We start from the raw sequence: 11,751 nt of genomic DNA on the forward strand, positions 1-11,751 counted from the left end.
GTGATAAAATGTTGTTTTGCAAAAAAAGAGTACACTGTCCTGAAAGTTACTAAATAAAACTAAATGAAAAATTTCTGGTTAAGGTTAAGGCAAGTTTTGATCAACAGGTAAGTATGTTAAGACAGAACGGTTAAAGATACGTAATTTCTTGACAGTTAAAAGTGTTATATAGCCCACTAAATCATACTCAGACTCAAGTGTGTAGGTTTGCTTCTGACATTGGTGGGGACATAAATGCGCATCTGATTGACGGATTAACCAAACGCTCTTATTTTATTGCTGTTGTTTTTGTAATTGTACATTCAGTTGAACAACGTTAATTTGTTCGAGGAAGCTGTTCCAAGTCCTGCTGCACCACAGTGTGCTACTCACATAGTTTAGCATAAAATCACATTTTATTTGTCAAAAATTATTGTTCATGTTATCTATCCTAGGCTGAAAGATTGTGTAACTTTCTGCACAACCTTTTTTCTTGCTTTATGTGTTGTGATCTGAGAAAACCAAAAACATTGGTGACATTTTTTTCCTTTTTTAGATTTTAATACCATATGAAAGCTCTTTCCAAAACTTTTTTTTATTTTGTCCATAGCTTGAACATAATAAAAGTTATGGCTATCTGAAGTTGATTTTTTTTAGAAACTGAATTTTTGAGAAATACGGGTTTAAAGTGAGGCAATGAAAATAAAACCACAACAGCCAAGTATGACTTTACTGTGGTAAAAGACTGATTTTAGTCACTGTACATGATGTAAAAGATACAAAATGCACAGAACACTTGCAAACATTTGAACATTAAATGTATATCTGTTCATAAAACATCACAGATTACAGTGTGCAGGCTCTCCAATTCTTCTCCTGTTCTGCTCTGGACTTATTGCTGGACTTACATACATAATCAGACATAGTTCGGAGTTGTGTAGATTTGTGTTCTAAACTTGTAGTTTTAGTTCATGGTGTCACCGTTTGAACTAAATGAAAGTAAAGCATTGCAATATGAAAATGGTGCTGGGGGCCCTTTAAGAACGAGAGCTGTCTGTTAGGAGCGCTATACTGCATCATTACACAAACAGACTAACGTCACCCTGAAGAGGACAGTTTTAGGAAAGGAAAGGAAAGGAGGTGAAGTGAGGCCAAGTATGGTGACCCATACTAGGAATTTGCTCTGCATTTAACCCATCCAAGTGTGCGCACACACACACCGTGAACACACACCCGGAGCAGTGGGCAGCCATTGCTGCGGTGCCCGGGGAGCGTTTGGGGGAACGGTGCCTTGCTCAAGGGACTCACCTCAGTCGTGGTATTGAGGGTGAAGAGAGTGCTGGTTATTCACTCCCTCCACCTACAATCCCTGCCGGACTTGAGACTCGAACCTGCAACCTTTGGGTTACAAGTCCAACTCTCTAACCATTAGGCCCCCTCCCCGTTGTTTATTATAGGCATAGTCTCTAGACTTTTGATCACCCTCTCAATTACTCAAACTCTCAATTAAATTTTCTTTGTAATTAATTATAACACATCTGTTGTTCCTTTCCATGTGCATTGGTTGGTACGACAGGCTAAACACGGTTTAGTTCCTAGCCATATCGGCCTAGAAAATCACAACTTTTAATTTTTCATTGGTCTAAGTACATGATGTAACTACAGAAGAGTCAATTTGTAAACAGGAAAAATATCAAAACTCTTTGGTCATTTTTGAGCGAGATTCGAATCCGATTCAATGATATACAGGGTGGGCCATTTATATGGATACACCTTAATAAAATGGGAATGGTTGGTGATATTAACGTCCTGTTTGTGGCACATTAGTATATGTGAGGGGGCAAACTTTTCAAGATGGGTGGTGACCATGGTGGCCATTTTGAAGTCGGCTATCTTGGATCCAACTTTTGTTTTTTCAATAGGAAGAGGGTCATGTGACATCAAACTTATTGGGAATTTCACAAGAAAAACAATGGTGTGCTTGGTTTTGAAGTAACTATTCTGTCATGAGTTATTTACAAGTTTCTCTTTGTTCACAGCCATTGACATGTCGAAGAGGTTAACTCGTGAGGTGCGGATCGAAATTGAGTTGATATCTGGTGAACGCAGTAATCGGGTCATTGCAGCAGATTTCAATGCAAGACACCCTACGAGACCACCCATCTCCCATGCTACAGTTAGCAAACTGCTTGCTAAGTTTTGTGAAACTGGTTCAGTGTTGGATTTGCCAAAATGTGGACGCATGAAAACTGTCACTAATGAAGAAACATTAGTGGCTGTCCTAGCTTCATTCAGCAAGAGCCCACAGAGTAGCACTCGCTGCATGTCACTGGAGAGTGGCATTAGTCGAACATCCCTTCGGCGGATATTAGCTACTCACAAATGGCACCCTTACAAACTCCAGCTACTGCAGCATCTCAACGGGATGTGCAGCACCTGAAACTACGTATACTGGAAGCCTGTGCTAGCATTTCTCCTGCGGTGTTGCTATCAGTGTGTGAAGAGTGGGAGAAGAGGGTTGCATTGACAATCCAACACAATGGGCAGCACATTGAACACATTTTATAAGTGGTCAGAAACTTGTAAATAACTCATGAAAGAATAAAGTTACATTAAAACCAAGCACAGCATTGTTTTTCTTGTGAAATTCCCAATAAGTTTGATGTGTCACATGTCCCTCTTCCTATTGAAAAAAACAAAAGTTGGATCAAAGATGGCCGACTTCAAAATGGCTACCATGGTCACCTCCCATCTTGAAAAGTTTGCCCCCTCACATATACTAATGTGCCACAAACAGGACGTTAATATCTCCAACCATTCCCATTTTATTAAGGTGTATCCATATAAATGGCCCACCCTGTATGTTAAAAGTGCTACTGCCAGACTCGAAGACTGGCTGAATGGATTTGAAGACGATTAAACTCAACTGTTTAACTCTAGGGGAGTTGGAAAATTAGCCTGTTTTCAAAAATTGTGGCTTGTTCCTTTAAAGCTGCAGTCCCTAGGTTTTGCATCTTTGTCGCCATCTCTGTGTTGAAACCTGCAATTGCAGTTATTTGCGGAATTATCTTCATTACGTGTTGTTTACCGGCATGGCTCCAACGCGGATGAATCTAATGATGTGTGGATGTCAGTCACCGCACTGGTGTGGATGTACTTCAGAATCACAGTTCCTAGCTACGTCCAAATATGAATTTTCACTGGATATTGACATCTGAACAAGTAACATGTCTGCCAATTTTGTTCTGACCAGAAAGAAAAAAAGCATTACAATAAACAGGGGCAAGATAGAAATTTGGGCTCCCTTCTTACTGATTGTGTGTGTGTGTGTGTGTGTGTGTGTTTGAAGTTTAATAAGAAACGTCTAGGTTACGTAGGTAACCCTCGTTCCCTGAAGGAGGGAACGGAGACATTACACATGGGGACTCGCTTGAGAGTCCAATCAGCTCTGAGCCTTATACAAAAGGCCAATGAAAATTGGCGAGTTGTATTTGCATGCCAAGTCACTTCCCCGTACATACGGGTATATAAGATGGCAGCTTGCAACCACTCATTCAGGTTTTTGCTGAGGAGCCGGATCGAGCCGGCGTCAGCGCAACACCTGGGTCGTGGCAGGGGATGTAACGTCTCCGTTCCCTCCTTCAGGGAACGAGGGTTACCTACGTAACCTAGACGTTCCCCTTCAGTCGAATCACTTAGACTTTACATATGGGAACAGACCCTATGGAACAGGCCACGACCCTGACGCCGCGTTATGCAACAACACCACGTGCTGACAGGCAGACGTGTCAGCAGGCGGATATGTATACGTAACCTTCCCAACGCCCTGGGGCCCAATAGAGAGGGTCCCACAGGGATGCCAGTTGAAACTAATGCAGGGGTTGGGGGGGGGGGAGCACATGAATTCTTTCCATGTGGAAATTAAAGTAAATTCAATATATCCATAAAGGCTTTTAGGGATACACGAAGGAAACAGCGGCCTTCTGGCTGACCGCTGGAAAAATACTAAGAAATATTGCCACAACCTGCGGGGCGAAGGAAACCCGGCAGGAGCACAGTCAGAAACTACTCCGCATCTAGCCCTGACTGCGGCGCATTAAGGACCCAGGGTTCGCCAGAGGGAACATTCTGGGAAAATAGCGCACGGATCCCATGGAAATGGTGCAGCAAGCTGACACCAGCCGTCCTCCCGCTCACCTGTTGTCTTATGTTAAGACCCGGGAGGAAACAGCCTCTATGCGAAGGTTGTAAAACCTGGCGAAGGTATTAGGTGTCGCCCAGCCCGCAGCTCTACAGATATCTGCTAGTGAGGCGCCATGAGCTAACACATAGGATGAGGCAACACTCCGTGTGGAGTGGGTACGAACACCTAGGGGACATGGCTCTCCCTGGTATAAGTATGAAAGGGAGATGGCTTCTACCACCCAATGAGCCAACCTCTGTTTGGAGACAGCATTCTCTCAGCATTCACTCTGCCGAGTGCGGTCTACGTATGTACGCAAAGCACGGACTGCGCAGAAGCTGGGTCTGCCTCCTCCAAGGGCAGAGCTTGCAGGTTCACCACCTGATCGCGGAAAGGAGTGGTGGGAACCTTGGGCACATAACTGAGCCGGGGTCTCAGGATAACGTGAGAATCGCCGGGCCCGAACTCTAGGCACGATTCATCGGCAGAGAAGGCCTGTAGATCCCCTACCCTCTTGATGGAGGCCAGGAGAGCTGTCTTAACACTAGAAGTCCCAGAGAGCAGCCATTTGGCTTTTCTACCTATAAAACCCGCAGTACAGCCGATGGGCTGGAAGGCTTTTAGCTAATATCCTTAATCAGCTGTGAACAGCTGCTTTTGTTATGTAAACAAGGTGGGGCCATGCTGAGCCACTTCAAGGAAACTTGTGTTTCACTTTGCCATCTTAGGAAGAAATCAACACACATGGGTTTTTTCCTTTGTTTCCGAGATTTATTGATAAAAACAGTACAAAATAAAATAAAAAACAAACCAACCATTTGTACACATATTTACAAATAATAATAAAAACCACCGATGACTATGGTTTTCCTGCTAAGCAGTTTTTGCGCAAGTGACAGCGATGTGAAGAAATTGTCCGTGGTAACATTTCTGCCCTTGTCTAGGAATGGTTCCATCAGCCTCATCACTACATTTTCGGACAGTCTCTCTCCACTGGGGCGACTAGGGTCCTTGCCACGATATGGAAGGACATTGCAAATGTACTTGGATTTTAGGTCACAAGCCACCCAAAACTTGATCCCAAACTTGTCAGGTTTAGTTGCAATATACTGCAGGAAATAGCAGCGAGTCTTTGACGGGAAAAGCTGTTCATCAACGGTGATATGTAGACCAGGGTTGTAGGACGTGATGCAGTTGGTGACAAATGATCCCCACACACTGGAAATTGCAGCGAACTTATCAGTCTTTGCACGATCACTGTGGATGGACCTGTCATCAAAGCGTAGGTGTCGCATGATGTCTTGGAAACGGTTTCGTGGCATTGTTCCAATGATATGTGGGTTTCCCAGGTTTGCTGACCAGCAGTCACGTACTGATGGAACCTTGGTAAGCCCCCGCAAGATGACAATTGCAATAAATGCCATTAGTTTAGGGAGGGCCATGAGCCAATGAACATGTTCCGTTTCCTGTGCATGTTGAATAGTCCATTCTTGAATGCTATGAAGCATGTCAAGAGTGTTGAAACACAGGAAGCTCTGAAGGCGACTTGAGATACTTTTCCTGGCCTTAGCCGTTGGCTCTCCATCTGCAGCGTACGCTTCGATTGGGGTGAAAGGGAGATGCGTCCCCACCTGTTCTTCACGCCACACTGTGCCATCTTTCGCTGTCTCTGTCAGGTCAGTCCCCAAACGGGCTCTCTTTTTTGGTTGAGGAGCAGTCTCCTCATCTGCAGTGTGAACAAATTCAAATTGTGAACAATGGAAAAGTCAAATGATATCACAAATGCATGCATAGATACTAATAATAATTCCAGTATCTCCTCCTCTGTATCGGAATAATGTCTGAAATATCTTTCTAAATAAAAAAGATACAACTAAAGCATAAAAATGTCTTGCACTTCAGATGGCAGTGAATGTCTGCTAGGTGTACAAACAAAAAAGTGGAAAATACAAAAAAGGCAGAGTAAATATTTATGTCACTCCACTCTGCTTTTTTGGTATTTTCCACTTACTGGTTTCAAATAAAATAGGAAATAATATGAAATTAAACCTAACCTGAAGACAGATCAGACAGCTCTGAGTCCGAATCCGGCTGAAGTTCTATGTCTTATCCATCCGAGTCACTAGGGTTTACTTCACTCTGGATCATTTCCAAGGCCTGCCGGGTGGTGAATCTTCTCTGCATTTTCTTTCCTTGGAGAGGAGGTTCGTACACCACAGAATTCTTGAGGGCACTGAAGTAGTAGGCTATGTGCAGTGAGATTTTATCCACCTCAGCACAAAAGGATTTACCTCTCATTTGAGATCAAGCTTCATGCAATTAGATTCTTACCTGTTTACACCTGGGCAAGACCCTACATGCCAATGTGAGACATGGTCAATCAAGTTCTTTGCTTTTAGCAACCCTTCCTCCCCTACACATACAAACAAGCCACCAGCAACCATTCACACACAACCCCCCCAACCCCCCTGCAGATTGCTCAGGTAATGACCACATTTACACATGAATTGATGCTAATGATAGCCAAAAGACTAGCCAGTTAGCAACCGCTTGGCTAAAGGACGGTTAGAAAACTCTGGGACTTCTAGTGTTAAAGCACAGGAATTTTAGCTCAACTGATGCGAGTGGGTACGAGGAGCGGTCTGGGAGGATTAACCCTTCTTGCACCTCTGAGGAACCTAACGATCAAATGGTGCTTACCTAGGGATGTTCCATCCACTGCATCGTGATATGCTGCGATGGCCGCAACATACACTTTGAGAGTCAAAGGGGATAGCCTGTGCTCCAACTTCTCTTGCAGGAAGGAAAGCACTACTGCAATCGTGCATCTCTGTGGGTCCTCTCCTCGAGAGGAGCACCAGTCGACGAATAGACCCCACCTCAGTGCATAAGCCTGCCTGGTAGAGGGAGCTCAGGACTGAGTGATAGTTTCTATCACGGCCTGTGGAAGACCGGAGAGGTCTAACGCGTCCTGTCCAGGAGCCAGACATGCAGGGTTCCACAGGTCGGAGCGCGGGTGCCAAATTGTGCGGGATGGTAACTTCGCGGCGGGGCAAGATGTGTTTGACAGCCTCCGTCTGCTTCTGGACTGCCGAGAACTGCTGTGCAATGTCCTTGACAGTGTCGCCGAATAGGCCGCTCTGGGAGATGGGAGCGTCAAGAAAGCGTGCTTTGTCAACGTCTGCCATCTGGGCCAGAGTCAGCCACAGGTGTCGCTCCTGGACCACAGCTGTGGACATCACCTGGCCAAGGGAACACGACGTGACCTTCGATGCCTGGAGGGCGAAATCGGTGGCAGCCCGGAGTTCTTTTATAACCCCTTGGTCAGGACCACCCTTGTGTAGATGTTTTAGCGCCTGGGTCTGATAGACCTGTGAAGTGGCCATGGCGTGCAGGGTGGTAGCAGCCTGTCCAGCGGCATGATAAACACGGCCCGCGAGTGCGGACGAGCGCTCACACGCCCCGGACGGAAGATGCGGACGATCCCGCCAGGTGGCAGCGCCGCGTGGGCAAAGATGCACCATCACGGCGCGCTCAACCTGAGGAATCGCCGCATGGCTGCCCCGCCATCGAGGGTAGTGAGGGGAGAGGAGCTGGGGTGGGGCCGTGATTAAAAAGGAGCCCGCCAGGTCTTTATCAGCTCCTCATGCACCTCCGGGAAGAAGGGTACTGGGGAGGGACTGCAGCGGTGCCGCGTTAGCCCTCGACAGGGCTTGCTCACTGGAATGCAGGGCGGCTTGAGTGCCGTGATAACGGCAGCCCACAGGAGGTTGGCTGGTGGCTGCCAAAAGTCTCTTTTAGAGATCGCTCTTTTAGTAATTTGGCAGCGCACCAGCAGTGAGAGTGTGAAGTCTTTTGAAGAAATCTTTAATCTTCTCAAATGAAGGAAGGATGGCTCGAGCATGAATGGCTCCGAAGCAAAAAGCTGAATGAGTGGTTGCAAGCCACCATCTTATATACCTGTATATACGGGGGAGTGGCTTGGGATGCAAATCCCACTCGCCAATTTTCATTGGCCTTTTGTATAAGGCTCAGAGCTGATTGGTCTCTCAAGCGAGTTCCCATATGTAACGTCGAAGTGATTCGACTGAAGGGGAACTGAAAGACATCGAATAAGAAAGAATTTATTACTTAACATATACATTATTTCAAATAACAAAAAAAACTATAAATTTTAGTTTCAGTTAACTATAATACATAAATATATAACATCTATATATCTATTGTTGCAGTTTTAACTAGTCTTTTATAAAACCCTTATTATTTCATAGTTTTTTTTCCCAATCATTAAATCATTATAAATTTCTTTATATAAAATTACAAAAATATTTGCCATCTTTAATCTCACGTTCAATATTTTCGATAGCTGATACCTCACAGCTCTGACCAAGTCCAGTTTCGCCTCCCATCTCGTATCACTGAGGGGTTCTGTTATGTCTACAATCTGTTTCAGAATGTCCTAGCGTTTCACTGAGATGCAAACATAGTGTACAGTCTTTAAACAGTTCCAAAAAAAATTCAGCATCGCAAAATAGCAAATTAAGGCATAAACAATGCATCTGGATTTCTTACATTTTATAAATCCCCGTTAAAGTCTCTGCAAGTCCTTGACCTGTTGTGTCAGTAACTGTGCGGAATCACACAAATGATTCCTCTATCTTAGCTACTTTGTTCTCATCAATGTCAATATGTCGAATTATGATTGAAGCTTGGATATGTTGGGCATGCAGTCAAATTCAACTGCATAAAAGTTTGCATATCTCACTTGTTTGCTGATTCATCTAACACAATCTGCGATGCATTTTAAGAATTCATTTGGTGTACACCAACTAAAATATGAATTACACTTTTTCTTGATATTTTGATTAATTTAAATGCAAGTACATAGAAGTTAAGGTCACCTAATGTAAAGTGGGTCCATATAATTTATATTAAAACCATAAGCAAACTCACAAAAATTCTTAACAGCAACATATTTTTTTTAACCAGAATGGATTGTCACACCCCCGGACTTTCATGTTGGTTTCTCCCATTTTCCCCCGCAGTTCTGAGTGTTTTTGGTTTCACCCTCATTGTCTGCACCTGTGTGTGTATTTAGTGTGTGGCTGCGTCCGAAATCGCCTACTCAATGAGTAGGTACTTAATTTCAATAAGTACTTACTTAACGAGCGCTAAAAGAGTACCTACTCAACAGCCAAATCTCGTTGAGTATGGATGCGTTCCGCCATGTTGACGTTATCATGTGACCTATGACGTTATAAAAAGCGCAACATGAAATGATATGAGCGACGGATTTAATTCATCTATCTGTAAACATTTTGGTGTTGATGAAATTTGCTTATTTTGGATTGATTGAAGTTTTTATATTTTTAACAATACTAAAATGACTAAAACCCCCAAATTTGTTGTCTTGAATATGTTAATGGGCAAAATTGTGCAAAACTAGCTTAGATCTGATTTGTTTTCCTTTTTCTTGCTGATTTCTCTGCCCTTTCATCCCTGAAACTTAAAATAATAATAAATAAATAACAAAAACAAATGCAATTTTTAATTCATTGCGATTTTATGAATATTCAAATATATTTAATATTTTTTTCTGTATCAAATCTTGTACTATGTACGCAAACCTTTTATAGTTATGTTTTCTGTCATGATTGTTCTTTGTTAAAGATACTTAAGTCTTTCCCTGAGTTTGTATGGAATTATAAATTCTGCAGTAATAATAATACAAATATTTGAGCGACAGCGACACCTCATGGCATCAGTAACATGACAACCCTACCTAGTACGCTCTCCTCCATGTTTACAACATCTGCACAAAAGAGACGTCGATCAGTTGTTCAAAGATCTTACCTTTGGAGAAGACTGTTGATTTTACACTCGGAAAATTTAAGTATTACTATTTAGAAATTAAAATGACTTTAGAATGCATTGCTAGCCCACTCCAACATGTACCAACAATAATGATAAATGCTGACTAATAATTAATGATATTTTTAGTTAAACAAGCATAATGTTGTTGTTTTTTTTTCAATTAAATAATGAATAAATGCATACGCTTATGAAAATGTTATATTTTATTTACTGACAACATCAGGAAACATGAATAAATTAGTAAAATAATAAAAGTAACCATGAACATAAATAAATACACATGGAACAAAGCTTTATTAAACATATTGGTCTTCTAGTCTTTTTGATGAAGAGACCGCAGCAACATCTGGTCCAGATGAGACAAAGGGCAGGTGGAGTGATGGAGGGTCTCATTTCCAGGATGCTGCTGTGGATTTCTCCTTTCTTACTGCACACACCAGTCTGCAGACATTTCAGATCATACAAAGATGCACAAATATAATACAAAAACTGTCATTTTAACAGCACAGAGTCATTAGATCTCTGTATTGGAAGTTACAAAATGATCAATCTTTATATTAAGTTTCAGATTTTACTTTTCCCCAAAAATGCTGCAGTCACCTTTCCTTTCAGGTCCTGCTCCACCACAAAACATCTGCAACAAAGTCACATAAATCAAGAATCAGAAAAGTTCTGTTATAGCTCTGTTTGAAATGAGTTTGAAGTTCAGTTAGGCCTACTATATGTATATGTGTTTATTTACATTACTTACATTAATGTAAAGCAGTGACAGTGAATTCTCACATAACGTCCATCACTCACTCAGATGTTTTGTGTTGTTTGTTGCTCTAGTCTAGAACATTTTCCTGTCATTTGTTAAATAGACATTTATTAAACGTCTTTAAAATGTATATGTTTTATGTAAATCCGCTTTTAAAGACGTGCGTGTGCTACCTGAAGCTTAATGTTCGCTATACGTCATAAAACATGTTTTAACAGCGAAATCACAAATATACTATAGCATACTGTATAACATCTTGGCACCTTATGCAAATCAACAGTTTACGATAAAGTAGCTCAACAAATATGATTTTTAAGACAGGGAACCTTGTTTTGGTTTTAATACTCACATTTGTAAACACCCTCGCCGTGGTTCTCAATCACGTTCGATGATGACGTTTTGGCCTCCTGTGGACTCCTGGGATTGAAAAGTATCCATCGATGAAGACTTCAGGATCTGGGCTGAAGCAGTAGGACATCCGGGGATTTCTCGCCTACTCTTTTGTGAATACTGAGGTTTCGGACGTACTTCTTTCTTCACGTACTCTTTTTTTCCTACTATATAGTAGTTAAGTAGGCATATTCGGACGCACTTTAAGTAGACGTACACCCGAATCTCGCGAGAATTAGTGCATTCGCCTACTAATTCTCGCCTACTCTTTTATAAATACTTAGGATTCGGACATACTTATTTGCTCGCCTACTGCTTTTCCCTACTAAATAGTAGAGAAGTAGGCGATTTCGGACACAGCCTGTGTGTTTTCACCTTATTGCTATCGGTCTTTGATGTTCATTGTATGTTACCACTCCGTGTTCCTGTGTCTGCCTGTTTCCCATTGGATTTATTAAATATTCGTCTTTTACTACGTCGTTGTTCGTGTGTTCCTGTGTAAAACGTGACAGGGATATAATATAAATAAATAAATGAAATAGATATCAAACACTTTTCACACCAC

The 11,751-nt window shown here is 42.3% G+C and overlaps 1 long non-coding RNA gene across 1 annotated transcript; it reads right to left on the reverse strand.

The window, feature by feature from the left end:
* Window positions 1-10,216: 10,216 nt before the first annotated feature.
* Window positions 10,217-11,526, reverse strand: LOC141325645 (uncharacterized). Its single transcript, XR_012353796.1, has 3 exons — window positions 11,146-11,526; window positions 10,637-10,670; window positions 10,217-10,477 (listed from the first exon to the last, which is right to left on the reverse strand). It is a non-coding gene; the product is annotated as an uncharacterized lncRNA (long non-coding RNA).
* Between the last annotated feature and the right edge of the window lie 225 nt (window positions 11,527-11,751).

Source organism: Garra rufa, chromosome 2 (genome assembly GCF_049309525.1).
Source record: "Garra rufa chromosome 2, GarRuf1.0, whole genome shotgun sequence".
Taxonomy (NCBI): Eukaryota; Metazoa; Chordata; class Actinopteri; order Cypriniformes; family Cyprinidae; genus Garra; species Garra rufa.